General features: G+C 38.5%; 1 protein-coding gene across 5 annotated transcripts in view; it reads left to right on the top strand.

Moving 5' to 3' along the window:
* Positions 1–18,247: 18,247 nt before the first annotated feature.
* The window catches only part of LRRC4C (leucine rich repeat containing 4C), a 548,895-nt gene continuing 541,295 nt past the window's right edge, over positions 18,248–25,847 (top strand). For all 5 annotated transcript variants that reach the window (XM_080396367.1, XM_080396365.1, XM_080396369.1 and 2 more), the window contains exon 1: positions 18,248–20,205. The gene's annotated coding sequence lies outside the window, so the exon portion shown is untranslated. The remainder of the gene's footprint in view (positions 20,206–25,847) is intronic.

The raw sequence follows: 25,847 nt of genomic DNA, 5'->3' as shown, positions 1-25,847 counted from the left end.
ATTTCATCTTTTTTCTTTTTCTGAAAATTGGACCAGAGCTCTAATCCAGAGTCCAGACAATGAATAGTGCTCCCTGGATGCCCTAATCACATTGTAGACTTGTGAAATCAGTGACAGAGACAAATTTATGAAAAAACAAATCTATCCACCTCCAAATTCAAACTTAACGTCTTTTCTACTAATGTGCCTTTTGAATGTTCCAAACTTAAAACATCACTTTGAGAAAAAATTAAGATTACTGTTAAATCCCAAAAATGTTTGTCTGCCTTTGCCTGTCTCTGTATACTCTGCAATCTTATCTGCTCCTATAGTTATTTAACTGATCTTAAATATGGAGGTAGTAGTTTGAAAAAAAACCACAAACTTTTTTTTCAAAGAGAATGGACTACTAGTAAAAACTTCAAAGACTATCTGCTCCATAGCTAGAGGAACATTGCAAAATTTATATTAACACTGTATTTCTGGGGAACTGGCAGCAGAATATAACTTTGGCAGGAAGGCAAAGAACAGAATTTCAGAGAAAATTACCATGCAGCGATAGGTGCTAGGCATAAAAAAATGGTAATTGATGTTAAGAGAAGGTTAAAAAGAAACACAATTATTATAAGGTTAAGGATTGAATAATATGTCAGGAAACATTTTGTAAAAGTAATCTAATGTCAGAGACACTGAATAACCCGAAAAGCTACTTAAGGCAAGTAAATTATAAACTCTAAGTAGTGAGCAAAAATTCTAGTAGACAGAATTAAGTAACAGTGAAAACTTAATTCTTTGTTCAGCATCTAGGTTTTTGGAATAGGTCCAGATTTGTCACCCAGTCAAAAGCCCACAAAAGAACTGGAGAATTTTAAAAGCTAGAAAAAAACCTGCCTTCTAGGTAGATTTCATGAACAATAGATGGAGTCGGACACAGGTTTAGCACTCTTGACAACTGAAAACCCAAGAGCTTTGTGGCATCTTCGTGTGTACATAGACAAAAAGCTTATCTAAGAATATCCAGAATATCTGTATATTTATCTGTATAATAAAGTGCCCATAAAAGGAGAGTTTTGGTGTGCTTTGGTGATGCTGTGAGTACCAGTCATTGGGTGAAGCAAAGAGAAGTCAAGTGAGAAAGTAAAAGAACTTCTGAATGCTTCTGCTTTGAAAGAGGGATCAAATAAATTGCCTCGTTCTTTTTTTCCTTCTATGGTCAGGTTCATGGTCTCTGCAAATAAACAGGACTGCATCAATGAAATATGCACTGGTAAACAGGTGTCTTTTGCAAAGGAAAAAGATGACAAAATCTGGATTTTTACTTTGTTATGTATCAAATAGTAATGATATTTTTCTCAGTGTGGAATGGAATCCAGGTGGTTTCTCTTATATTAATGCAACTTTCATGTCAAAAACTTCTGCTCTTAGAAGAAATATTCCCCATTGAGGATATATAGGACTTTGGTGTTTATAAAACTTAAACCAGTGGTTTCTCCAGAAAAAAAGAGGAAGAATATTTCCTAACTGCAAAAATCTCACAGCCAGAGCGAAAATCTGAGGGCAGTTGGAAAGCCATATATCAGGCAGGAATACTGCCCTGATCCAAATGCGAAGAGATGGGCATGGCTGTGCACCTGTACAGCTATTTCTCAAGCAACACCTGAGTGCATGTGCAGTGCAATTGGAGAGGCAGAGACAAGGAAGGAGAGGAGCTATAGGCTCCGCAGGTATATCCTGAATAGCTGTGATACCTTACAGTTATAGGCCCTAAATGCATGTTCAGCACTCATCCATGACAGGTCATGGACTTCATTTTTTAGGATAGACAAAGAGAAGATGGCCTGGGAATGACCAAGAAGCCCCAAAATATTAGCGAGTGAGGGATAATCTGACAACAAAACAAACAGTAAGAACTACCTCCTAGTCCTAGATTAAGAAAGAATCACAAACTGTTGCATACTGCTGTGAATGCTGTTCAGCACCAATAACCCTGCATTAGCACTGGGCATGCTTGCTTTGGTACTGATGGCCACTTTAGATGTGAAAGCTGAGAAATCAGTGTAAAATTATCCGAGCTGAGTTAATGTTTGGGCTCTTAGCCCAAGCTAAGCTGCATGCTGCCAGGCCTGCTCTGCTTGCAGAAGCTCGATTACATGATTTTTTTTACCATCATCAACAGATTTTGTCTCCTCACTCCCTTTTCTTAAAGAGCTTCAGAGTAGCTCAGATATGCCTACACAAGCTAGAAGCACAATTGTGCAGACGTGGGAAATATATCCCAGATCAAAAGCCATTTCTTTTCCTGTTGATGGAACAATTCCACCATCCCTTTTACACGAGGTGGATTGAAGACTCTGATTCCAGCCTCTCCAATGACAGTGTTGAGTGTCAGGGATCTGAAGGCATCCATAGGTTTTGATTGCCCTGACCAACTCACCTGCAACATTCTGCAAATGGTTTTGGAACCTCTCAGCTTCCTGACACTAGGTTGTATGTGATGATATTATGAAAATACTGATTTTAAAGAACTCGTATATAAAAAATATTCCTGCCTATATTCACCAGCGCATCAGTTTCACCATTGCTAATGCCATATTATGAAAGTCCCAAGAAGAATGATTGATTTGGGAATCAGGTGTCTCAGACTACCTCTTACCATGTGAGACAGTATGCTTTTCCTTCAATATTTTCCTAGTATTTTCTCATTATGGTATAAAAAAAGAATATTTTGAGCTAGCTAAATATTTACTTAATATTTAAGTAAATATTAGAATAGTTCATGGATAATGAAAGAAAACTGTCAAGCTACCAAAATGTTTGGTGTGTAAAAAACAGGATCTGCCCTTTGCTAACATAATTGCTGTATTTCCTCTGTGATTTAATGCTGACATATGTAGAGAAAATAGTAGATTCTAGTTTTGTGCTGGCTTTTTATATTATTATTTATTTGCCTCTGTTATGTGAGTTCATTCTTTGATATATAGCATGGAGCATCAATAACAAAGTAAGGGAAAACAAATAAATTTATAACATTTTTTGTTTAAATGTCACCTGTCAACTAAAGGATGACAAAGCACTTTAAAAGAAGTATTAACTGACTACCAAATGCACACTCAAGTTGATGGGAGTCTTTCCACAGACTTCTCTGTGCTTTGGTTCAAGGCTCAAGGTATTAACTCTATTAACAACCCAGTGGAGTAAAATATTGTTGGGAAGAGGTAAAGATCAGAAGAGATACCTTAAGAAGTTATACATGCTGAATTAATAATACTGGGAATAGAAGTGAAAAATATTTTCAATCCTGTCATGTACCTCAGACACTTGTTGCCAGTCACTAATAGCACTTATTTTAAGACTTGTAGGTACTATGCAGAAATCACTGAATGCTTCTGGTCTTGGAAGAGTACCAAGTAATAAATGCAGCAAGACAGAACAAAGTTAACCTGTCAGTCTTCTCTCTGTCCCTTTATATATATGTTCATATGCATGTAAGAGTGAGCAAGAAAGCAAAATAAAAAGATAAATACAAGATAAATAGCAAAGTCTCCACCTCTTCCATTAAATTAATTTCATCTTTTTTTATGAGCAGCTTGAAGAAGAAAAATGAATGTTCCTCTTGGAGAAACTACATTTGATAATTTAAAACAATATACTTGGAAATATCTGTGAAACATTAAGGACAGCCTGAGAAAAAAGATTTCTGCTCAGCATCCTGTCAGTTATTTGATTCAGTGGTCAAATAAGTTTAAAATAATGGCCTTCAAAAACATTTTATTTGATTTGCAGTAATTTCCTTCTCTTTTCAACTCTTTAAAAAAAAATAAGTTATTGGTATAGTTTAACATCCCACAGTTCCAGACATTCTATGAAATGGTCCTAATCTATAAAATATTATCTTCTTTCTGCAAATCATTATAGCCATGAGTAACTTTATGTACATGAGTTATATGAGGGATTTGCTGGTATTGTTCACATCTCCTCCCTTAATTGTGTGCAGAGTGTGTACATTAAAGGCACACAGGTAAATTTACCTGTCACTGAAAGGCAAATGCTTAAGTCTGAATACTGCATCAAATTAACAGGCTAGTGGTAGCAGGGTGTTTCAAATCCACCTATAGTTTTCACAAAGGTACCATGACTTTTTAATGTCAAACCCATGATACTGGTTACAGGGCACAACAGAATTTGTGTGGCAAGTAGAAATCCACACTGAAGAGGAAGAACAGAAAAACATCTTAAAGTTATCAAGATTTGTTAAATGGTGTGTGTGATATTTGATACCAACAGTATGAGGGCTGTAACACCTTTAGCAATCAATTGTGTAGTACCAGGACTATGAATAGTGAGGACAAAGCTGGAAGTGGCATGCAGGAATTGCTTAGAAAGAGAAGAGAACGTGTTATTTAGTAATGCACTTCACTGTGAGGAGTAGTTCCCCACGTCAGTGCCGTAAACTGTCTGGAGGGTAGATAGCTGATGCAGTGAGGCTGAACTATGACAGTGACTAGGAGAGATAGATGTGGGAGCTCTTAGCACCACTGAAAGATAATAAGAGGAATTGGCAGGGCTGGAAGGAAGAAAGCTGAAATCTATTGTGAGCATAAAGAAGATGAAAACCTGTTGTTGTGAGGAATATAAGGGCTTCTATCTCCTGTAAGTAAGGAGGGAATTGGAAGCTCTCTGATGAAGGTAAGAACTTAGTGTCAGAAGGGGGGGGATAATCTGAAGGATGACAATTTGCCAAACGTGATCCTGCTGCCTACTGAAGAGCTTTGCCATTTGCAAATGAGGAGCTTTCAACATGGCAGCAATATTGAGACAAAAATAGCATTTGGTGTCTGGAAAGATGGATGTTGCAGAGATTCATGGAAAATTCATGTAAAAAATGCAGTGTAAGGCTAAATGCGGTGATTTTTTTTAAGATGACTTGGAACTTAATCTAAGTTAACCAGAACACTTCAGCATTAGGTGTGATAATAATGAAAAAAAAAGCAACATACCTTAGAGTGATTCATTTGATTTCTTCTAGACATCTCATGCCCCAGATATCTGTAACTTCTGAAGCCTGCATTAAGCAAACTTTCCTTTGGACTGTAGGTCCTTGTTCTTTCATACTAATATACAGATCCTCAAGTGGATAGAAGATTGGAGTACCAAATACTGAAAGAAAATACAGACCCCAAGAATAACTGTGTTAGTCAGACCAAGGATCTTTCTAATACAGTATTGTGTCTCTGATGAGCAGAGATAGGGACAGGGTTGTTGGCAGGCATAGGAAAGCCTAGAGATAACTGGTTGCTATTGCAGTGTTAAATCAAGTTGCTTTGAAGCCTAAATTATAGAGGGAAGTCATTATAACTATGGCCAGGCTTTATTGCTCCATATGTGCATTTTCTTCACTCACATAAAGGAAGTGTACTTAGAGGACTTCACTTACACTTCACAAGGCCACATGTTTCTTACCTGGGTATTCATTATCTGACTGATAATTATAATGACTGTTCTTTGTACTTGGAAATACTCTTATACTCCTTAGGTGTTTATATCCTATTACTTTAATTGAGAGTTAGGCAACTAATTAGAAGGTATATGCCTGAAAACCTTTGATAAGGTAGGCCTTTGTCTTTGCAAACAGATGCTTTGCTGCCGATAGCATTGCACAGAGTGAACATACAATGTGAATGGCTTTGTACAGAAGCAAGGAATTGGACCTTAGAAAATCCAACCTTTTTTCTTGAGTGTCCTACAAAAGTACTGTGCAACTTCACTAAGTTATTCAAGTTCATCAGGTCCCAGTCCCTCACTAGCCATTTTCAGTTACCAACATATGTTTCTTTTCAAGACACAATAAGGTTAATATTTTCAAGATGTTTACAGAAATATAGGACCAGATAATTACAAATCAATAGAGAAGTGAAAAATAGATGCAGAAAGCACTGTATTTTATAAATTTCAGTTGTTTTCTCTATAGTGTACATATACAATCTTCTTGACTAGGTAGGGGAACAAAATATTTCCTCGGGGTAATGTACACTGAAGATCTCTTTTTATGACATCTAAATGTCTGTCTCAGTAATACAAATCCCTCTATACTGTATTCTAGTATTCCTCAAATCCAGACTGAAAATAAATCTCTCTGGAATTTTATTTTTGTCTGTTATTTCTGGCTCCAAATAGCAAGGAGAAGTGTATTTTAAGGGAGAGTTTGGTTCTTTGGGGGTGATTAAATGTATAAGTCATCTGCCAAAACACATTTGATCTAAACCATAATCTCCCAGGAAGCCTGGGAGACTTTGAATTTTATTACTGAAGTGAGTCTATAGCTAAAATGGTTTCCATGCCTCTTAAGTGTTGTTTTTTAACAGTTACACTGGAGAGCAGAACCTGATTTTATAATAAAATTATATTAGTATGCAAAATTCCAGATGTGGGATCAATGAAGATGCTCAAACAGAATTGAATGGTGATGATGACTGACAGATAAGAAATCAGCTCCCTCTTCTAAACCTGGACTAGCTCAATGAGGCCATTGACTTGTAGGTGTTCACTAATTTCAGAAATGCTAGTAATTGTGAATTAAATAGGATCAAGGATGAGTTTGTTTTCTAAATAGTCAGCACTAAGGAAAATAGTCTTTTAAAATATAATTTAAATAGGAGGTTTAAAAAATGCAATACATGAGCTTTTTGGGAAAGAACTATGTTTCTTTTTCAAAGAACATATTGTCTGTACTATTGATGTAGTTGATATACTGTGTGAACTCTGATCCTGGTGGCCAATTCACAGCGACGTGCAGATGGATTAGTATGATAGTGAGGTACATACAGCATTATGGATTCAGTCACAGGCAACACAATCAACTTGATGGATTTTTACTGTACCTTATTGCCAACTAACACAAACTTCTAACCGCTTATATGAGTATTCAGAAAGAAGGAAAATGTATGCAACAAAACACAACCTGAGAAAAAGACCTGTCACCCACCTTCCCCACATTCAACTTAAGTCACATGCCTCTCCTCCCCACTTCTTAGGCTCAACTTCCCTCAGTTTTTGCCATGCTGTCCACCCCTATTCCTTTGGGGAGGCAACAGGTGGAGCAGGTGGCACAGAACTGTTTCTGTTTGCTGCTTCTCAGGTCACCCATGGCTGCAGTCCCTCAGGGGTGTCCCTGCCCCAGCATGAGTCTCACACTGTTGAGGTTTTGGAGCTGGATAGGTTGCTTATACCAGTATTGGAACCATCTGGAATTGGTTGTGACAGGCCCGGGACAGTACATGCCCTCCCACACTGGGCACTACTGCAGGTCTTGCTAGTTAAGCCGGGTCAGGCCCAATACACTCTTCTAAACTTTAATGGGAATTGTCAATTTTTAATAATTGGTTGAGTTTTTCTACAGCCATCTGTAGAATTTCAGAAAATTTAATTAGGAAATTAAATCCCTGCTACAAAATGTCATAGGATAACTAAACAACAGCATATAAAAAGAATTAAAAAGCAATAATGCCGTGCCCTAAAAACAGACTCTGTGGTACCCAAACCAGGAGGGTCAGTGGCTTTGAATTGGTGTGGGAACTCTTCACACAATGTGTAGATACAGCAGCAAAAAGTTTCAGTGACTTCTTAATAGTGAGATTCTTTTTGCATCAGTGCTTGTAAAGGCATTTAGGTGTGTGGTGGAAGGTCCCAGCTCTTGGGTGGATACAGGTTGTGATAGTAAGATAATCTGTTGTTTTCTTTTTTTGAGAGTGAGAATAGTGGAAGACATAGCTGTGGCTCAGATGGCATTGTTTTCTCTGAAAATTTGTTTCCCTTTAATTCTTCCTCATTTCTTTTCCAAAACTGCTAACTGGGTTGCATTGTCCATTGCAAAAATAAATTTGGATATAAAACCTGAAACCTAATAAAACCAAAGTGATACAGGGTATTTATATCACTGTAGTCAGTTCAGGTAGATGAGAGAATACATGGGGAAGAAGCTGATTTTGATTAGTTAACTTTGGAGTCTGCACCATATACAATTCTAAGAAGTTTGCTGCATCTGTTTGCATATGTGAAGATTTTTTTTTTTTCCAAATAAGATATAGTCATTATTGTACTTGGTTGAACAATAGCAGCTTTTCTCTTTTGAGAGCTGCCTTTTTTTTTTTTTTAATACTAGGGAAAATAATCTGTCACCTAACTCTCATTTAGAGTTCAGCCTGTTGATTACTCATCAAGAGCTTGGAGACATTAGGATCAAGGTCAGCATGTGTGAGGCAACAGCTTGCTGAAATGGCTGTTTTAAAAGCCTGAGGTTAAATATACATAACCAGTAATTTTCTTCTGTGAAAGAACAAGCATATTTATCTTATTAATGAGAAACACAATCTTTCTGAACTTGAATTTTATAAATTAAAAAAAAATATTTAAAAGCATATAGGCCTTTTTTTTTTTCCCCTTGCCCCCCCAAGTTATCATACTTTTAGACAGTTATGCAAAGATTTTTGTCTTCATTTTGCAACACGTGAAAATAAATAAACACCTTTACTTGGGTTACAGACCATCAAAAATAATGCTAATATCTTTGCATTCAGGGATATTCTTCAATGAAGCCTTTTGACCTGTAAGATTAAATATGTTCCTTCCCTCACTCTCTATATAAAACCTTCTAACAGCCCTAAGTTAGCAGATGACAATGGATTCAAAATATATTCTTTCAGCTTAACTCTCAGTAGAAGAGATTGAGGCTGAGGTATTTTACCTTTCATTTGCAATTTGGGTTAAATTATTTCTGCTCAGCTGTACTCAGTAACTCATTAAAAGATGGCAAAACTTCCACAAGTCTAAGCCCCCAGCAACTTTCTGCTCTGAGCACCTCAGTCCAGGTGCTCATATTTATAGGATAATGATCAAGCCAATGTAGTGACAAGCTTAATCTTACGTGGCTCCAGCTATGTGGGAATGAAGGTGTTTATATGTAACTTCAAGGGAATAGTTGATTAATATCAGTAAGTATTAGGGGCCGAAAGAAAAGCTTATATGAGCTTAGCATTAAGGCTTTCTTACTACAGCACATGCTATGTATTGGAAACCAGTGCAAGTTTGTGTGTGAAGAGATAGCAGAAATACCAGAGTTTCATTAGAAAACCTCCTAAGGTCAGTAGTAGGAAGAAGATCATTCAAACGTTGATTTCCTAGAAGAACAGAAATACAAATAGGTCTTAAGAATGCCTTATTAGGACCAGCTAATGTTAGCTATTAATACAGATGCATAACTAAAACATAAAAAAAATCGGATGACTCCCTAAGGCCGCGTAAGGGGCGGCAGCAGCAGGCGTGGAAAGCACACCGGTTAGGCCACAGGCAGCGTAACGCTGAGTAGCTCTAACACCCCAGAGCCACTCGGGCCTTTCCGGTTTCCCTGTGGCCTAGCTGAAGCTGCAGGAATAACCTCTGCATGTTTTTATGCTGGTGACTGCATGAGTTGTGTTTATTCGATATGTTGTTAAACTTGTGTTCTCACTGTGCCTGACCTTATGCCTTACCTGCTGCAAGTACTTCAAGTGCTTTCCTGGGAACAGAATTGCTAAGCAATAGGCTTTTTCATGGGGTTTATCCTTAGACCACCTGAGAGCTTAATGAATATTAACATTCCACTATTACCTTCCTCTGTTCTTCCATAAGGCGGTCATGTGATCCCCATTCTAGGTATGGAACAGAAGTTCAGAATGTTTCAGACCGAAGTGCTAGAGCCACAGTGCAAGGAGCCCAGGATTCTGGATCTCGTGCTCTGTGGGCGGGCTGTGAGGCACCCTGACTGCCGGCAGCTGCGGGGCTGGCCGGGGGGCACAGCTGTTCCTGGCGGGCACTCAAGGTTACCACGCTCAGCTGGGAGGGGTGTGTGCAGGCTGGGAAGAGTGCGACGAGCTTGTGGTGGTTAAAGGGGTTTGAGGTAATGGAGAATATTCTTTTTTTTCCCCTACTCTGTTGGAGGAGCTGTGTCTTACTTGGGCCTAACAGTAGGGTTATGTGCTTTCTGGGGTTTGGGCAAAAGACTTCTGATTCTGGGGAAGGTACTTGCTGGGAAAAGTGCTGAGGAGACCGTGAGGAGTCTGAGGGCAGGACTGGTGAGGAACATGTATGTGATGTTGTGTTTAAGTTGCCAGTAGCTAACTAAGCAGAAATACTGGTTACGGGAACATGCATGGAAATGAAAAAAGGTGGGTATGTAAAACCCTTCCTCTTCTTCAGGAGTCTTAAACTTCTAAACTTTTGGAACCATTACATGGTTTGGAGCCCTCTTCTGAGGGTAAACATTCTCTGTTCAAAGACTGTGTAAAACTTTATTAATAGTTTGCTGTATTGTGGTATCCAAAAATAACTGTGAGGAAATACTGGGTGGGAAAATGCATACTCTTTCTGTATGAAGATACTGGCTGAGCTAAACAGTCAGACAGGAGGAGACCCGGGCCCTTTATCACTGTGAGTTCTTGGCTGCTGCTTCCAATTCTTAGAGGACTATACTAGTCCCTTGGACTTCTGTGATAGTCACTGTTTCTTTCCCTCTTAGCATTTAGTGCAAACTCAGCTTTATGTTTCTGCAATTTTTGGTTCTTCCCCCTCCTGGTATTTTCAGCCTGTGCATTTTTGCTAGCTAGTCTGACCTGCTACCCTTGGGTAGCCTAGCTGCCAACTGGTAGTAACTCTCTGTTCGATGGGTGCGAACTGAGTGTTATTGAGGTTTTGCGTGTTTGTCTTACAAGTTCAGAATGCTTTTGAAATACGGATGACAGAAATTTTCTGGTGCTATGGAGAACTGCCTGCTAAATTAAAAATCTTATTCCAAAGTCCAAATATGCGAGAAAAATTCAGTGGGTTAGTTGTAATGCTGTCCTTAGCAAATCAAAGTATTTTTACTGTAATTTTTGCTTTCTGGAGTTTCTGAATTAATTTCCTTGAAACATTTAGCCTGAAGGAGGTACTTGACAGGAGATGTATAATCCAAAAGTGCTACATTTTTGTAAAATTCTAAACTGTCAATGAGAAAGTATTTTTGGGGGGTTTTGGTTTTGTTTAAAGTGAATGGTGTAATCAAGTAACCTTCATTATGCATGGTATAATCAGCACCTTAATAGTTTGGCATGTAGTCTTTCTGAAAAGGCAAATAGAAATTAACACTGTTTTCTTGTTAGAGACTTTCTAATACCCCATGTAGCAACAAAATCCTTGGTTTTATTCTGTATTGATGTCTTTTTCAAAGAATCCCATCAGCTGTTTTGGTTTCCTCCGTTGGATCATGGAAGCTAGCAATGAAAAAAACCTCCTTCATTAGGTTACCTAATGCCCCTCACCCTCGGCACAAGATTATTCGGTATTGTACTACCATTTTGTCCAGTCTAATTTAAAGCGAGACCTATGCTAAGGCTTATACTATTTCCTCTGAATGACATTTCCAGAGCTGTAAATGATCTAATTATCATACATGATTTTGTGCTTTACAAACAAAATTTTTATTTACCTTAATATTCATCTAACAGTTCTTAAAGAAAATTTGTTTATGATGTGAAATAACTTTCAGCTCCCAATTAGAAATTAATCTATGGTTATTTTGTTTCCATGGTACACATGCCTCAAGAGCTATGTTTTCTGCCAGTCTTCTGTTTCCATCTAATGGACCTAAATCAAGTTTAAATTTAAGGTTTTCTCTTCTTACTCCTGAATTGGTCAAGACAAATATTATTTTTCCCACACAGATTTTTTGCAGGTGAAGTTAAATTGTGAGCTGGTTGTGGCTGGGATATAGTTAATTTTCTTCATAGTAGCTAGTATGGGATATGTTTTGGGTTTGTGTTGAAAAGTGTTGATGTTGTCCTCATTGCTGAGCAGTGCTTACATGGAGTTAAGCTTTTCTGCTTCTCACACCACCCCACTAACAACCAGGCTGGGGGCCCATGCAGGTGATTGAGACAGAAATGGGATGTGAATCCATGTATTGATCACATTACAGAGAAACCTTTATCTCTGGATCATCTAGGCCAGGTAAGTATAGGACAAAAATCATCAAGCAGAGGAAGACATTATGTTCCTGCTCTAGGACTGACAAAGAACATGGAGGCAGCATTAACAAGAACAGGCAATTAACTTTTTTATAAACTTTCAATAAATATTTGCTTCTTATGGTTGGCACCAACAGCCACTGGACCTCTGAGTCTTTAGAAGGAGCTTATCTATTTGCCAGACAATGTATATGGCAGGATACTTTCTGTAGAGTGATTGCAGATTAACTCTTGTTAATGATCTGCTAACACCAAACATAAGCGCCTGCATGAAAGGTATCTACATCTGAGCTGGTCACTCAAGCACTCCTGGGCCTTGGAGGGTCTGGTCTCCTTCTGCCAAATGTAGATGCCTAAAATGAAAAAAAGCATAATGCCCTGAGGTATCAACTGTTTTTTAACAACTATAAAAGGAGTCTGAAAGTACAAGCTTGCATGTAGATGTATGACCACAAGTGAAAAGACTGCTGTCTTTAAGGATAGTTAAATGCTGTTTGTTCTGAGACCAATAAGAAAGATGCATCTGTAAGTATCGTAATATAATTAAAATTATTATTGCTAAAGCATGTACTTGGAAGTGCTGCACTAGTTTAAGTGAGGAGGCAGAAAAAAACAACCCAGTCTTAACTTGAAGTCCAAAACTATCTGCTCTCTTCTGTCATCTGTAAGCTTAAAATTCAGCACAAGAAAAGCTAATCTTTTGCTGCCAGTTGCCCATGGTGATATGTAGGTGTTAGTATGAAGAGTGAATGAAATTCTTGCATGAAAAATGCTGCAATGCACGTGAGTGACAGGGATGTAATGACTGATAATAAATGTTTAATAGGAAAATAAGTAATCTAAAACTGTAACAACCTCTATCATCATACGTATTTTTGAGGTAATAGAACTCAGTGTTCATGCAGTGGCTCTTCACAGCATTAACTTTGATCTCTGGAACAATCTCCCATGTAAAGTGATGGAGACCCTGTTGCTCAGACTTCAAAATTAGACTGCAAGCTGGGGAATGTACATTAGAGAGCATTAACTGAGAAGTGAATGTGGTTGAGAGATGGACATAATAGTTCTCTTCTGTTTCTGAATTTCATGGGGTAATTGCCAAGGTGACAATCGAATCTAATTACTTGAGCAGCCTAAACTCATAACTAGATTTTCTTGTTTAGGTTTTCCCCGTTAATGTACCAGCTTCCTCCTTCATGGAGCATACTAACCCTTAAAGTTTTGCAAATGCAGTTGTGTGCAAGGTTTGATTAATTTCTATCCCAATAGTTGCATTAGCATAGCCATCTACCTGTTTAACGGCTAAAGTAGCTTTTATTTTGCAACTTCTGCAGTAGCCCCAGATCTCCAATGTCCCCACTGTGAAGTGAAATTTCTTATTTCAGACATAGCTTGGGTTAAGCTAGACAGTATTAAAACACCATAATTGAACATGATTTTGATATGTGAAGGAGGAGGCTTCCTGTTACAGAACTCTTCTGAATATTGGTAAAACTCAGAAAGGCTTAGATCTCTTTTGTCCTTCTTGTGAATCCTGATGTTAGGGTTTTTTTAAACGTTCCTCTTGTTTTGACTCCTTATAGGTTGTTTTTGCATGCAGGCATATTTTAATGGCTAGTGCATCTGCTTGCAACTTTGTAAACTTTCTAAAATAACTTGCCAAAATACTGCACAGTTATAAACATGTGAGAAGAGATTTTGACCTTTCCCTATCATCTTGGTAGTCAGCTAGAGTCAGCCTGTAGTGTTCAGATAAACATAGAAAGCATGCCTTTTTGATAAAATAAAGCTAATTTTACCCTCATTCTAATATTTTTCCTCATTTAGCAATGCCTATCCACTACTGTATCAAGCTGGTTTGCTGAATTCCTATGCACACATGTGGGACTTGAAAGGAAACCTAGAGTTGGAAGGAAAATGGCAGTCTCTCAAGAGCAGGAATATTGATGAAACTATCCCTCAGGCATTCTTAATTGCAGTCAGTAAAACTTGAGCCAGTGTAAATAATAAACTGCTGATGGGCACAAGGGGTACAGAAGAGGGTAGTCAAAACTCCTGGAGAATTAGAGCACTTGAAACTAGAAATATTGGTTTAAGATATATGTGGTAATCACAGCTTCTGATTTTTCTTTCTGTTTTAATTTTTTTTTTTACCTGAATATATGTTAAGTTAAAGGTTATGAAGAGATTTATGACCAACTACAAAAAAAAAAATCAAATTAAAATCTCCTTGCTCCTTAGAAAAGAAAAATCTTCTAGGGAACTGAAATGTAAGTGTAATACCCTGATAAATTTGCTATCAATGCTTTTTCAGTATAGGATAAATCATTCCAAGGTATTTAGATTTAGTTCAGTGACTCTCCCCTTGTTTCTTAAACAGTGATGCAGTATTTAAAACTGCCTGTGTACTTCAAGAATCCAGCTGTTTTTAGTAAGTATTCAATGATGTGAGAATAAAATCTGGACAAACAATTTGACTAATTCTGTTTTTGATAAGAGATATACCACACCTTTTAATTCTTGCAACCCGACTCTCTACAGAGAGGAAGAGAGATAATAACTGTCACAGATCAACGCAAAGAAATGTAAAAAGAATGGTCTTACTAGCTTAGGCTGAGGGTCTGTGTATTGCAGTATTCTGCTTGCAGCAGTGGGTGTGAGTAGATGCCTGTGTAAGAAGAAAGGCAGGGCAAAATACAGACAATGTTCCTATCCTTCAAGTATTTTCTCTAGCCTTTGGATCAGAGAGGAAAAAATATAATTTCCTCTGGGGAGTGGTGGTGGTGAGGGAACAAGCATATATTGGAATATAAAATCTATGTAGGATATTGGGATTTGGAGTCTTTGGGTATGGGGTTTTGATTTTTTTTTTAAATGATGATGAGCTGTAGGCTTCTAAAATAGCCTTTCTTTTTAACACTTTCAAAATAAGGGTTTAAATGTTTTTCTTTTCTCCAAAGGAAAAAGTTAAGGAAACATACATATTTTTTAACTTCTTACTTTTAATCAAATTGGAGTTTCTGCCTGTCAGGAGTTAGGGTTGGAAAATCTGCCTTCAAACAACAGCAGCCAAACAGCACAAAACCAAGGTGACGGTGATTTGTATTTCAGCATTGCAGGATGAATTTCAAATCACAGGCTTGAGGCACTGAATTAGAATAAATTTTTAGTCAGAAGGTTGGAATCTGATGGTAAGTCTCTGTGCCTCTGTTGGAACTAAAAATATGTACAACGAAACCTGCTCAATTTGCCAAAGAAGTTGGTTAAAAAAAGATGACTGCCACTATATGACATGCCTATCTTTATTTTAAGGTAGTTAATACCTAAATATAATACCTAGTGTGTTTCTCAAACTCTGAGGAACTCTGTTGTGTTGCTGATTAGACTATGTGAGTTTTCAGATGCAAAGAACATGAAGAATCTGTTTGCTGTAGGTATGCTGTTGTACTTTCTCCCTGGAGAAGAGAGGTTTAGGATGAAATAACTATTATTTACATGCCTATTGCAACAGGAATGGGTAGCCCTATACTTTCTACAAAATGCTCAGAAGAGCAGAAATAATAGAATACAGTAGAAAGAATAAAAAAAAACTTTTGCAAACATGTCAGAAGTTTGCCAATAATTTTTTTCCCTTCAGATTTCTCCCACTTGTCTGCTTTTCCACTTTCTTTCACTGTTTGTCTCCTGAAAATCTTTGTGGTTACAAGTAGGCTTCACAAGTCCTGGGAGAAAGGTTCACTGAAAAGCATCAGAGTCCTCTCAGCATTGTACATTTCAGCTCCGGAAGTGCCTCAGTTAAGCAGTAGCAGCCGCAGTGGGAGCTGGACTTCCATAGGAACAGCTGCTGCTGCCCTTTAACAGAGGTAGCAGAAGCCTCACGTGCTGCTTCACAGTCTCTGCAGTTTGTAGGCTAGCTTGAATTTTACCCCACACCATTGATCCTGGGCTGAGGAAAGTGGTGGCTGAGAAACTAGTATGTGTTTGCTTCTGATGGTTGCTGCTAGGGTCTTCATCTGGGTAGTGTAGACAGCAGGCAGCCGTAACTCCCCAAACTTCATCAACCAGAGGTTCAGGTCGTACCTGGTGACAGCCTTACTTAGCATGTCTGTATGAGCCTCTCAGATCATCTTTCACCCCCGCTAATAGCTTTTCCAGTGTGGAAACTGCAGTCTTAAATATGACTTTTCCTTGACAAATCCACTGAAAATTAAGAGGAAGCATGGGAGCTGGGCATACAAATAGCACATGCATTTGGGGTTCACTAAATCAAGAGGTTAACATAATAAAAACAAAGGGAAACACTACAAAAATCTTTGAAGGGCTTTGGAGGTATTTTGTGGGTATGCATGTGTCCTGGGTCAGTACTTCATCTACTGAGGGCTCTGCTGAGCAATAAGCTTGCATGCTTAACTTGCGCTGAATTTCAGAAATTGTTTTCAGAGCTGTAATATTAACTGACAAGTCATCAAGTTCAGCTGAGTTAGGTGAGGGCCAGAGTGAGAGGGAACTGAAATAATGTTTTTGTTGGGTTTTGGTTGTGGTTGGGTGTTTTTTGGTGGTTTTTTTTTGGGGGGTGGGGGGCAGCGGCACACCAAGGATTGATATATTTGCCTTGTTCATATTGTTTTGTAACCTGCCTTTGTTTTAAGCATCATGTGGGGATATGAAGAAAGATGCTTATAAGACCAGACTGTAGTAGTCTGGGGAGTAATGAGATGTTTTACCCAAAGTGCTACATGTGCTTCGCCTGGGGGAAAAAACAAACCCCAAAAGCCACCAACCCTTGGAAGTGCAAATAATGTTTTTTCCTTTTGGTTAGTGTGAAAGTAATTAGCAGGTGGTATGTTTTTAACACAGATGTAAGGGCAGATGAGGTAGGATGGAGGTCCTTGCCTGCACCTTTGGGCTTATGATAAGCAGTACTTGGAAGACATTATTACCAATAACTTATTCTTGCAACAACACTTAATCTTTTTCCCCTCCTCTTTAACATGTAATCTGTGTCGTGGAAATGGAAATTAGAATGCAAGCCAGTTAGTCCTTTTTGCTGTTCTTCCAGTCCCATGGATTGTAAATATTTGATGTGTGAATTGGTTTAATTAGCTTTGGGTGCAACCTTTTTATTATGTACTGGAGATTTTGATTGCACCTAGAAAACCAACTTTAAAGTGGTGGCAACGGCTGTCCACAGTGGACTTGGGTCTAGACAGGAGTCTGTCCTGCAAAAGCTTAACTGACTAGTTAGAGCTACAAATGTTACATCACTGATAAAAGTCATATTCTGACAGTAGCCAAATTACTCATTTCACAGTTTTAGAAAGTAGAACATGAACTGTTAGCTTCATTTGTAGGTGTTCAGGGATGTTGTGTTTTCAAAACAGAAAGTATCAATGTAATGCTGTAAAGCTTGTGGCATGCCTGTGGCATTTTGGACACTGCATGAGGTGGAAAAGGTTTGTGATAAGTGTGTTCAAGTGAATAGAGCAAAATCAGTGTGGAGGATAGTTAAATATATCAGGGATTCTCAGCATGAAGAAATGAGTTCAGGCAGGGTATGACTGAAGACTGAAGCTGTGAGTGGTGTACCCCAATATGCAGAGCATTCCTGTGTCTGACCTTGCAGCTCCTTATGGCACAGATAATTAAAGGTTGGGACAGCGTGCTTGGGAAATACTGCTATTTGCTTCGCTTGATCTGATGGTTGTCTGTGACAGTGTCCAACACAGGCAAAACTTTGGCTAGATGGACCTTCAGTCCAAATTACTATGGCTGCTCATGTTCCTATGTATCCAGGCTTGGTTATGTTCATGGATGAATGAGCGTAAGCTCCCTAAGTCAAGAAAACTGCAAACGGAAACACAAGGTGTCATGCAGTGTTGGGAATACGATGGGTTGTGGAGAAGAAAAATAATGGCAGCAAAGAAAAAAGTTACATATAAAATGTCTTCAGTTCCGTGGCCTTTCATATAAATCAATCATTTTAGATTTAAATTATAATGCAAGTGAAACAAAAGTGAACAAAAGTCCAAGTGACTATGTGTGATTAGTGGAACAGGGCTGATCTTCCACCTTCTGAAAGCTTTCTATCATGCACTATATTTCTCTTTCCGGATACCACGAAGGTCCAGCCTTTATGTGCTGTGTGTTTTTTCTTTAAGTTCACTAGCTGTTAAAACTGCAGGGTTTACGTACCAGTAGAAGGCTTTTGCTTAGTGTTATACTTAGTGTTAGTAATAATACTAAATATTGTGGCAACAGTGCCCTTTTAGATTGCAGTCCTCTGTGCTAAAGTCACAGTAATGATGCTGTGGTCAGTGCATCCAGGCTTCCTTGCCAGCCCACTGTGGATAGGCTATCTAAAGCTACACAGGCATTTCCACCTCTGTTCAATCGCAGTTTAGTTGCTAGAAATTGCTGTGATAGCTGTTCCTGTGATATGAAGCACCAAACTAATTTCATGTTGCTCATTCAATAGGGAGCTCTGTCCAAGTATATTTGGGTACTCAGACCTATGAGTCTTACCAGTCCCACATAGTTACTACTGTAGTAATCGCTGAGCTGCTTCTGAAAAATGGTTTATTTTTGCTTTCAGGTTCCTGAAGGAGTCTCAAAGTGTCATCTGCCTCAAAAACTTGCAATTATTGAAGCTAACTGAGACAGTAGTGCTTGCATCCTGAACCTAATTCAGACGGTCTGAATTACCTGTGGGAAAGCAAAAGCAATATGACTGTTTTTGTATTTCATGGGAGTGAATTACAGCTAGGAGTTGTACTTGCCACAGCAGAATACCCAGGTTCCTACACCAATGCAAGTCAGCTACTTGGACAAGACATGGAAAAATCTGTTTTGGCTCTTGGACTGTGAACTCTAAACTCATTTCACAAGTGAAAGGTTTCAGCAGAACAGTTCTCAGCAAAATAGGGAATTTCAAGCACCTTCATAAATACAGCGCTGGATGTCTGACTCCACTGACTTCCTAAATTTTTCTTTTCCTGCCAGAAATCCTATTTTTTCTAAAAATATTTACTTTGACTCGGCATATTGCTATCTAATCTAGAGATGGATAATATAGTGCTGATTTTAAAATCTTGACAGGTACAGGATATAAGAATGACTTCTAAAATAGTGCTAAAATGAGTTGCTTCAGAAGATATTTTCTAACCTGACATGCTCTTCTGGATGTACTCTGGTTTCTATGCTCCCCCCCCCCCACCCCCGCCGCCCCCCTCCCCTCCCCCGCAGTAACCACTACAGCCTAACTAATCTTCTAGACCATTTAGTACCCTTCTCTTATCCTAAGTAAAAAGCAAGTGCTGGCTCTGATATTCGTTAAGTGATAATCCAGATTAATTCAGACTTTGATGTGGAAACGGGTCCTATTTCAGCTGCAAAGAAAACCAGATCGCCCCACGGAAAATGCGTGCACACACATAGACACGCGCGCGCACACAGTATGTAGAATGCCTTAAAGAAACTGTAGCTAACCACCTTATTAGTATTCCTCCCTCCTCTGTGTTTCACTTGCAGCAACAGAGGGCTGAGCAAAATGCAGTAGAACAGGGACAGAGACAGAGCTGGCAATCATCTCGGTGCAGGCTGCTGAATGTAGGGGGTGGGGGGGATGCAGCAAAGCAAGATTAATAACCTTGCCATAATCCTGTGCACCCTGGAAGGAGATACCTCTGGTGACTGAGCTGTTCTTGTCTTGATTAATTGGACTGAGTGAATGTGTGGCTGGCAATCCACCTGGTTTGGAGGCGACCCCCTGCTTTTGCTGCTCTTTGAATCCTCTACCCATCTGGGAAGGTAACAGTGAGACGTACCATCTGCAGCACACACAGCAGCTATTGGAGGCTACTACTGACAGTTTGCAGTACAGTTTTTTGGTGAGAGAGAAGCCAGGTATATTGTACAGTAGGATCTTTCTGTGCTTAAGCTACTGAATTTCACAATCTGGTCCTGCAGCAACCCCCTACGCTCCCTTTTCCAATTGCCTTTGAGTTCTGGGCTTACTTTTGGCATAGTCTCCTGGACACATTTTGCTGGGGATGGAAAAGCAGTAAATGGAACCTCAGAAAACTAATTGTTTTGCTTCTGTGTGATTCAAGAAAAAGAAAACCGAAAAGAATCAAATCCAGCTGGAGGAATTTAAATTTCTCTCTGAGAACTTTACGGAGAGACCGGACAAAAGGTAAGTCCAGGGGTTTGTCTACCCCTTCTGTTTCCTTGTTTGTTGCCTGCTTGCTTGCTTGAGCTGGGGAAAAAAAGCTAAAAGATGAGTACTGGGTGCATATGGAACGTGATATTTGTAAAGTCTGTGCTTGTAATTTATATCTCCTTTTTACTTCCTTTTCTGGTTTGTTTTGGGGGTTTTTTTTGGTTAGTTGTTTTTTGTGTGGTTGGTTTTTGGTTTGGTGTTTTTTTTTTTTTTTTTTTTTTTTTAATTTCTTTCCCCCCTGCCATTTGCACGGTAAAAATGCTTGCAAAATACTGATCTATAGTGCTGGAAAATGTTAGTTAAATAGCACTATAAAGCTCCTTTCATTTCAAAGGTATTAGAATTTCTAGGGAGAGAAATATTTTTATTGAACCAACTAAAATATTTGGAAAGTATCTAGAATGGGCAAGACACATAGCTCATACAGTATCTTCAATGAAGTCTCCATATTTTCATAAATCTTGCCTAGTTTTTTCTCTGCATTTCAGTCAGCTCTGGAATGATGAATATGTAAGTAAAAAGCTGCTTCTGCTGCTGTTAGCGGAAGTAGAAGGTAACAGAATGGAAATTTGAGGATTTGTGCATCACTTATGTGAAGTTCATCTGGTTTTGTTTTCATTAACCTTTTGAATGCCGCTGCTTTATATTTTTTTTTTTTTTTGGGGCTACAGAATTTGTGAAATATTTAGGGCCAAACAGTATTAACTCATATGGAACGGAGTGCCAATCACAAATGTGTTCTTATGGGCCCTGAATATTTGGGATGGAGGTGCTACTGAGTACTGAGGTGACCAAAGTAAATGTCTTACCCAGCATAGTTCATGGCACTCTGGTATTTCTGGAGATCTATCAGTCATATGGCTGTGGTGCTACTCTGTGTTTAAACATGATACTTACCATCCCCCTGCACCCCTCCAAACCACCCACCCCATCACACACCCCCCCTGCAGTTTCTGCAGGAACACTATGACTGTTGTAGTCTTTATCATCATCCTATTAAATAACAGAAATAAAATACCATTGCACTGCAATAGAATCGGTGGTCTTGTAGTTGAGCTTTTTTTTTTATTGCTGCACAGATAGTACTTAGCATTCCCAAGGAGGTGAGAAAACCATCTGTAAATACACTTCAAAGATGCTTCATTCTCCGAATGGAATGGCTAGGTACTTACTCCTTCTCAATTATATGAATATAAATGACTAATATTGAAGGATATGGTATCTGTTTGAAAGACTGCATAGCTGGTTATTTAGTGTAAAAAGACATGGATTGAAATACAGTTCTACTGAATAATCAGATGTCGAGGAGCTTGCATTTGTACGTATACATGTATAACATATGTAAAGAAAAGGGAACTTACGTCAGATTTATAAATACAAGGATACATCAAATAGGATCGACCTTTGATCCATTTGGTACAAACAAGTATAATGACCCTTCTTGTAATAGATCCTGTGTTGTAAGGATAGAAACTTAATGAAAAGGCTCTGCTTCAGAGTAATCAAATCTCTTTATGTTATTGCATCCTGTCAGTCAGTCTATTTCCCACTGGTTTTGCATAATAGCTTTAAAGGGGTATTAAGGAAGAAGGGAGAACTGTTATAGGTGTGTTTTCCCTCATTTTCTGGAAGTGATGCTCTGTGTTCCATATGCCTTTACATGGTTATGACAAGTCTTTTTCTGGGTAGGATGCAGTTTACCATAGTTTTCCCTCATTCCACTTTGCTTAGGCCCCATCACATGTAGCACATGGACCTATTTCATCAGGCAATGAGCTATGCTCTCTTTTAACTATGGGGAACAGTCTGTGTGTAATGACTGATATATATATATATATATATATATATATATATATATATAAAAGAGTGGTGGAGGGGAGCATGGAGAAATGACAGCTCATGAATTTTAGTGCCTTACACTGGTGTTAGAATTGAAGTATGTAATGAGACCATTAAAGCAGAGACATTGACTGGATGAAAGCAGGGGTGAAATGTTCTGCCTGGAGATGAAACAACTTTCATGTTCTGGGGAAAAAGACGACAGGTTTGCTCTGCTAGTATTTCAACATATTCTGATGTGTAGGATATAATTTAGTAATGTTGCCCTAAACAGAGTGGGAGGGCAGTCGCCTGTATGGTGGGAAAGATAGATGTCGCTGCTCTCTTTATGGTGTCCAGATGTTATCAATCATCTGTTGCTGTTGATCGCCAACCCTATAGAAGTGGGACTCGTGAATTTTTTTTGCATGTAGTGTTACCTCCTTATATACTGCAGACTAAAGAAAATTGTGGTTATTTTGCATTTTAACAGAATGACTGAAGAGGAAATCTCGTGCTTCCCAACCCTACCTAAATATTTTTGTTGGTTATATAGACCTTGATTACAACTGTTCCTGGGTTTCAATTCCGACTTCCTAATGACACTGTCATATTTGCTCTTTTTTGGTTTTGTTTGTACAACTTATACACAGTATTGTTTATAACATAACATTTTATATCACTGTATCAATTTTGGTTTCTAGCACCATTGCTGTTACTCTGGCAAGAATGGAAATGGATAATAGTGCTAGCAGGTTTTATGTGGAAACAGGCTTTAGCACTGGTTGGACCATGTGTTTGTTTTTTTTTTTAATGTTCAGTTAAAAACCTGTGAAAAAGAGTTAAGTGTTTCAGTGGCCCTTCCATTTTAATTGCATTTTGCCCCGCATATGCATTCAGCTTCACCTAATGCAGCAAATGCTTTTTTGGTCAAGTTTGGGTGCTTGTATGAGCTCAATCCACTATGCTCCTACATCTTGCTGAAAGACGAAGGAAAGGCCTGCACAGGTCTTGCAGTGAGTGTATCATAGGTAAAGTCTCTCAGCAGGAATATGGGTACAATGAGATTCTCATGAGCTGAATTATCCAAATGTTGTTTTAAGAATAAGTGGAAGAGAAAGAACACTGAAATTTCTTACTCACTTAGTTCCTGTTAATTGATCAGCTTCCTTTTCTCATTGCCGAAGTCAGCCAACCAGGCACTAAGCTTCTCCAACACAGAAACATGCACTCCTGAGACCCAGGGTACTTTACACACGAATTCCTCCTTCCTTCTGAAACCAGCTGGGCTGACAACCGGTAAGTCAATCCTGGAGCTCTGCAGCAGCATGCAAGCAAGGGAAGGATGGGAGAAAGATGTACCAGCAGTTCCAGGACTTGAACCAAAAGAACAAGCTCTGTGGGATGGCAGAACATGTAGTTTTGATTGTTGACTCATCGTGTTGGTCTGCAATAACAAACATCTTATACTAATGTGATGACACTGGGCCTGCCTTTGAAATAAGGAGCCAGAAAAGAGTAGTTTATCAGTAAATGCACACTGCTAATGAATGTGTACTTCTGTAATGACAAATGGTACAATCACTGGAAATTCCTATGGGTAGAGTTAGTGTTCTTAAATGTTATTATTTTAAGAGAATTAGCTAAAAGTAAATTTTACTTACTAATACTTAAGAAAACAAATGAAGTTAGAAATATATCCTTTCAGTTAACAAGTCAGTTGAGTGCACTAAATTACATCTCCCCTTCCTCCCCCCCTCTCCCTGTTCTCTTTTCCATTTCTTTTAATTCCGTGGCAAAGAATAAGGTTTTGGGATGAAGAAGACTCGGAACCCATAGTTCCAGTTTCTGGGCTACCAAACAGTGATACTAAATAAATTCAAAACTCATAAACAGCACATTAAAAGGAATTAATTTTCTGCTTTCAGTACTCCTAGTTGGAAGTGTGGAAATGAAGTTTGTTTTGGAGATTGTTTAATTTCTTAGCTTTTCAAAAGGACAGTTAATCAGGTTGTTTAGGGAAGACAGCTTTTGTGGTGCTGTTATTTGGCCTTTCACAATCAAGGTAGCCAAGAATGCATGTTTTAGCAGCAAAAGTTCCTTATGTTTTTTTAAAAAATAAATGCAAAATGTTGTGTATTTTTGTTGAGATGTATAACAAAAAAAACCATGAGAAAATACTGACTTAGACATGGTAGCTTTCAGGAATGGTCCAAAAGGAGAGTGGTGAGAGCATGGTATACATGTGCAGGTATCTGCTTCTAGAGGCTGTTACTGTTCAGGTTGGTAACATAGTGAGATTGATGTTCTCAAAGTTAAGATTCAAATGCCCAAATTGTATGCTGAATTTTCTACAGCTATTTCATATTCCTGAGGAGGAAATTTACTGTTTCTGTATTCTCAAAATCTGCAAGATGCTGCCACGTAAGAGTTTTTGCTGCCAAACTTGGAGTGGTTATGTAAGGTAGAATCCTATTCATCCTGGAGGAGGGTGGTGGGCAGAGATTTCTTCAGAAACTGGAGACTTTCTCAGAACATATACTGCAGAGGCAGAATTGTACCAAGGAATCCAGGTCTCTTCCCGGTGTGTTGAAGAAACCTTCTGTATGGACAATAATTATTTTGTAATTTGCCAAAGTTTCTTTACTCAACTGACCATCAATGGTAGGTATTCTGTTTGTACTTTGTGCATTGCAAAGGGTAGCAGCAACATCAGTATAAAACAAAAACATGCTTAAAGGAAGCTCATAACTGCAGATATAAAGGGCTTGTGTTGCTGCATTATTGTCATAGTTTTTAAGCTTGCAACCCATGGCAGGGAAATTTTCCATGAGGCCCATTATTCTAACCTCTTTGGTAATTTGAGATGTTATTTTGGTAGGTTAAATTTATGTCAAGTGCTCATGAAGTCCAGCAGGTGCTAGTAATTACAGATTGTCAATTGCAGTCCTGTTCATCCTGTTTACAAGAGTAAGAACAGGGTTATAGCCTTCTCTGTTTAGTTCCTTTGAAATGCCTGTATCTTTACTTCATACCAGTTCAGCTAAGTGAGGTGGAAGGCCAGTAACTATTTTTGCAAATATTTGCTTAATTTGATTTAACTCCCTGTGGGAGCAAAAGAGTCTTCCCCTTTCTATAGTTCAGTCATAGGAGAAAATCTTATCAGTGCAACATTGGGCTATCAAGTAGTGGGCATATTTTCCATACAATCTTGGTTTTCTTTTTCTAATTTGTCTACTAGTATATAATCTTTACTGTCTTTTCTGCAGTCCCAGAAAGAAGTTGGCAAATGAGAAAGAAAAGCAACACTGCACTATATATGTGGTGGATCGCCAGTTTATTAAACCATAAAAACATCATTTTGGTATTATTAGGTAAAACTAAGCTAGGACTGGCACTCCTTTGGCTGTGTGATTCCCACCCCCCTCACTCCCTGCCTTGTTCATCAGTTAAGCATTGCTGAAAGCATCATGCAGCTTCTAGTTGAAGGGACAAAGAGAAGGTGAATGTTGTGCAATTAGGCCTTTCTACAGAGATTTTCTCATTGAGGCTGTGTTTGTTTCAATCTGGTTTTATTTATAGGCTTTTCTCTGGATCTACTCACTCTAACACCTGTGCATTTAATGTAAACCTGTAAATCTTCACCATACCCTCAGTTATTTCAGGAAGAAAATGAGGCACTTCGAAGCTAAATGATCTATCTACTTAAAACCTGAAAGAGTACCCACTTTCTGGAAAGCAGAAGATGCAATAGTAAAAATTGTTGAGAAAATAGTGGAATGGGTGAACTCAGAGTA

Source organism: Falco punctatus, assembly GCF_963210335.1.
Source record: "Falco punctatus genome assembly, chromosome: 7".
Classification (NCBI taxonomy): domain Eukaryota; kingdom Metazoa; phylum Chordata; class Aves; order Falconiformes; family Falconidae; genus Falco; species Falco punctatus.
This window is presented reverse-complemented; position numbering and strand designations above follow the sequence as displayed.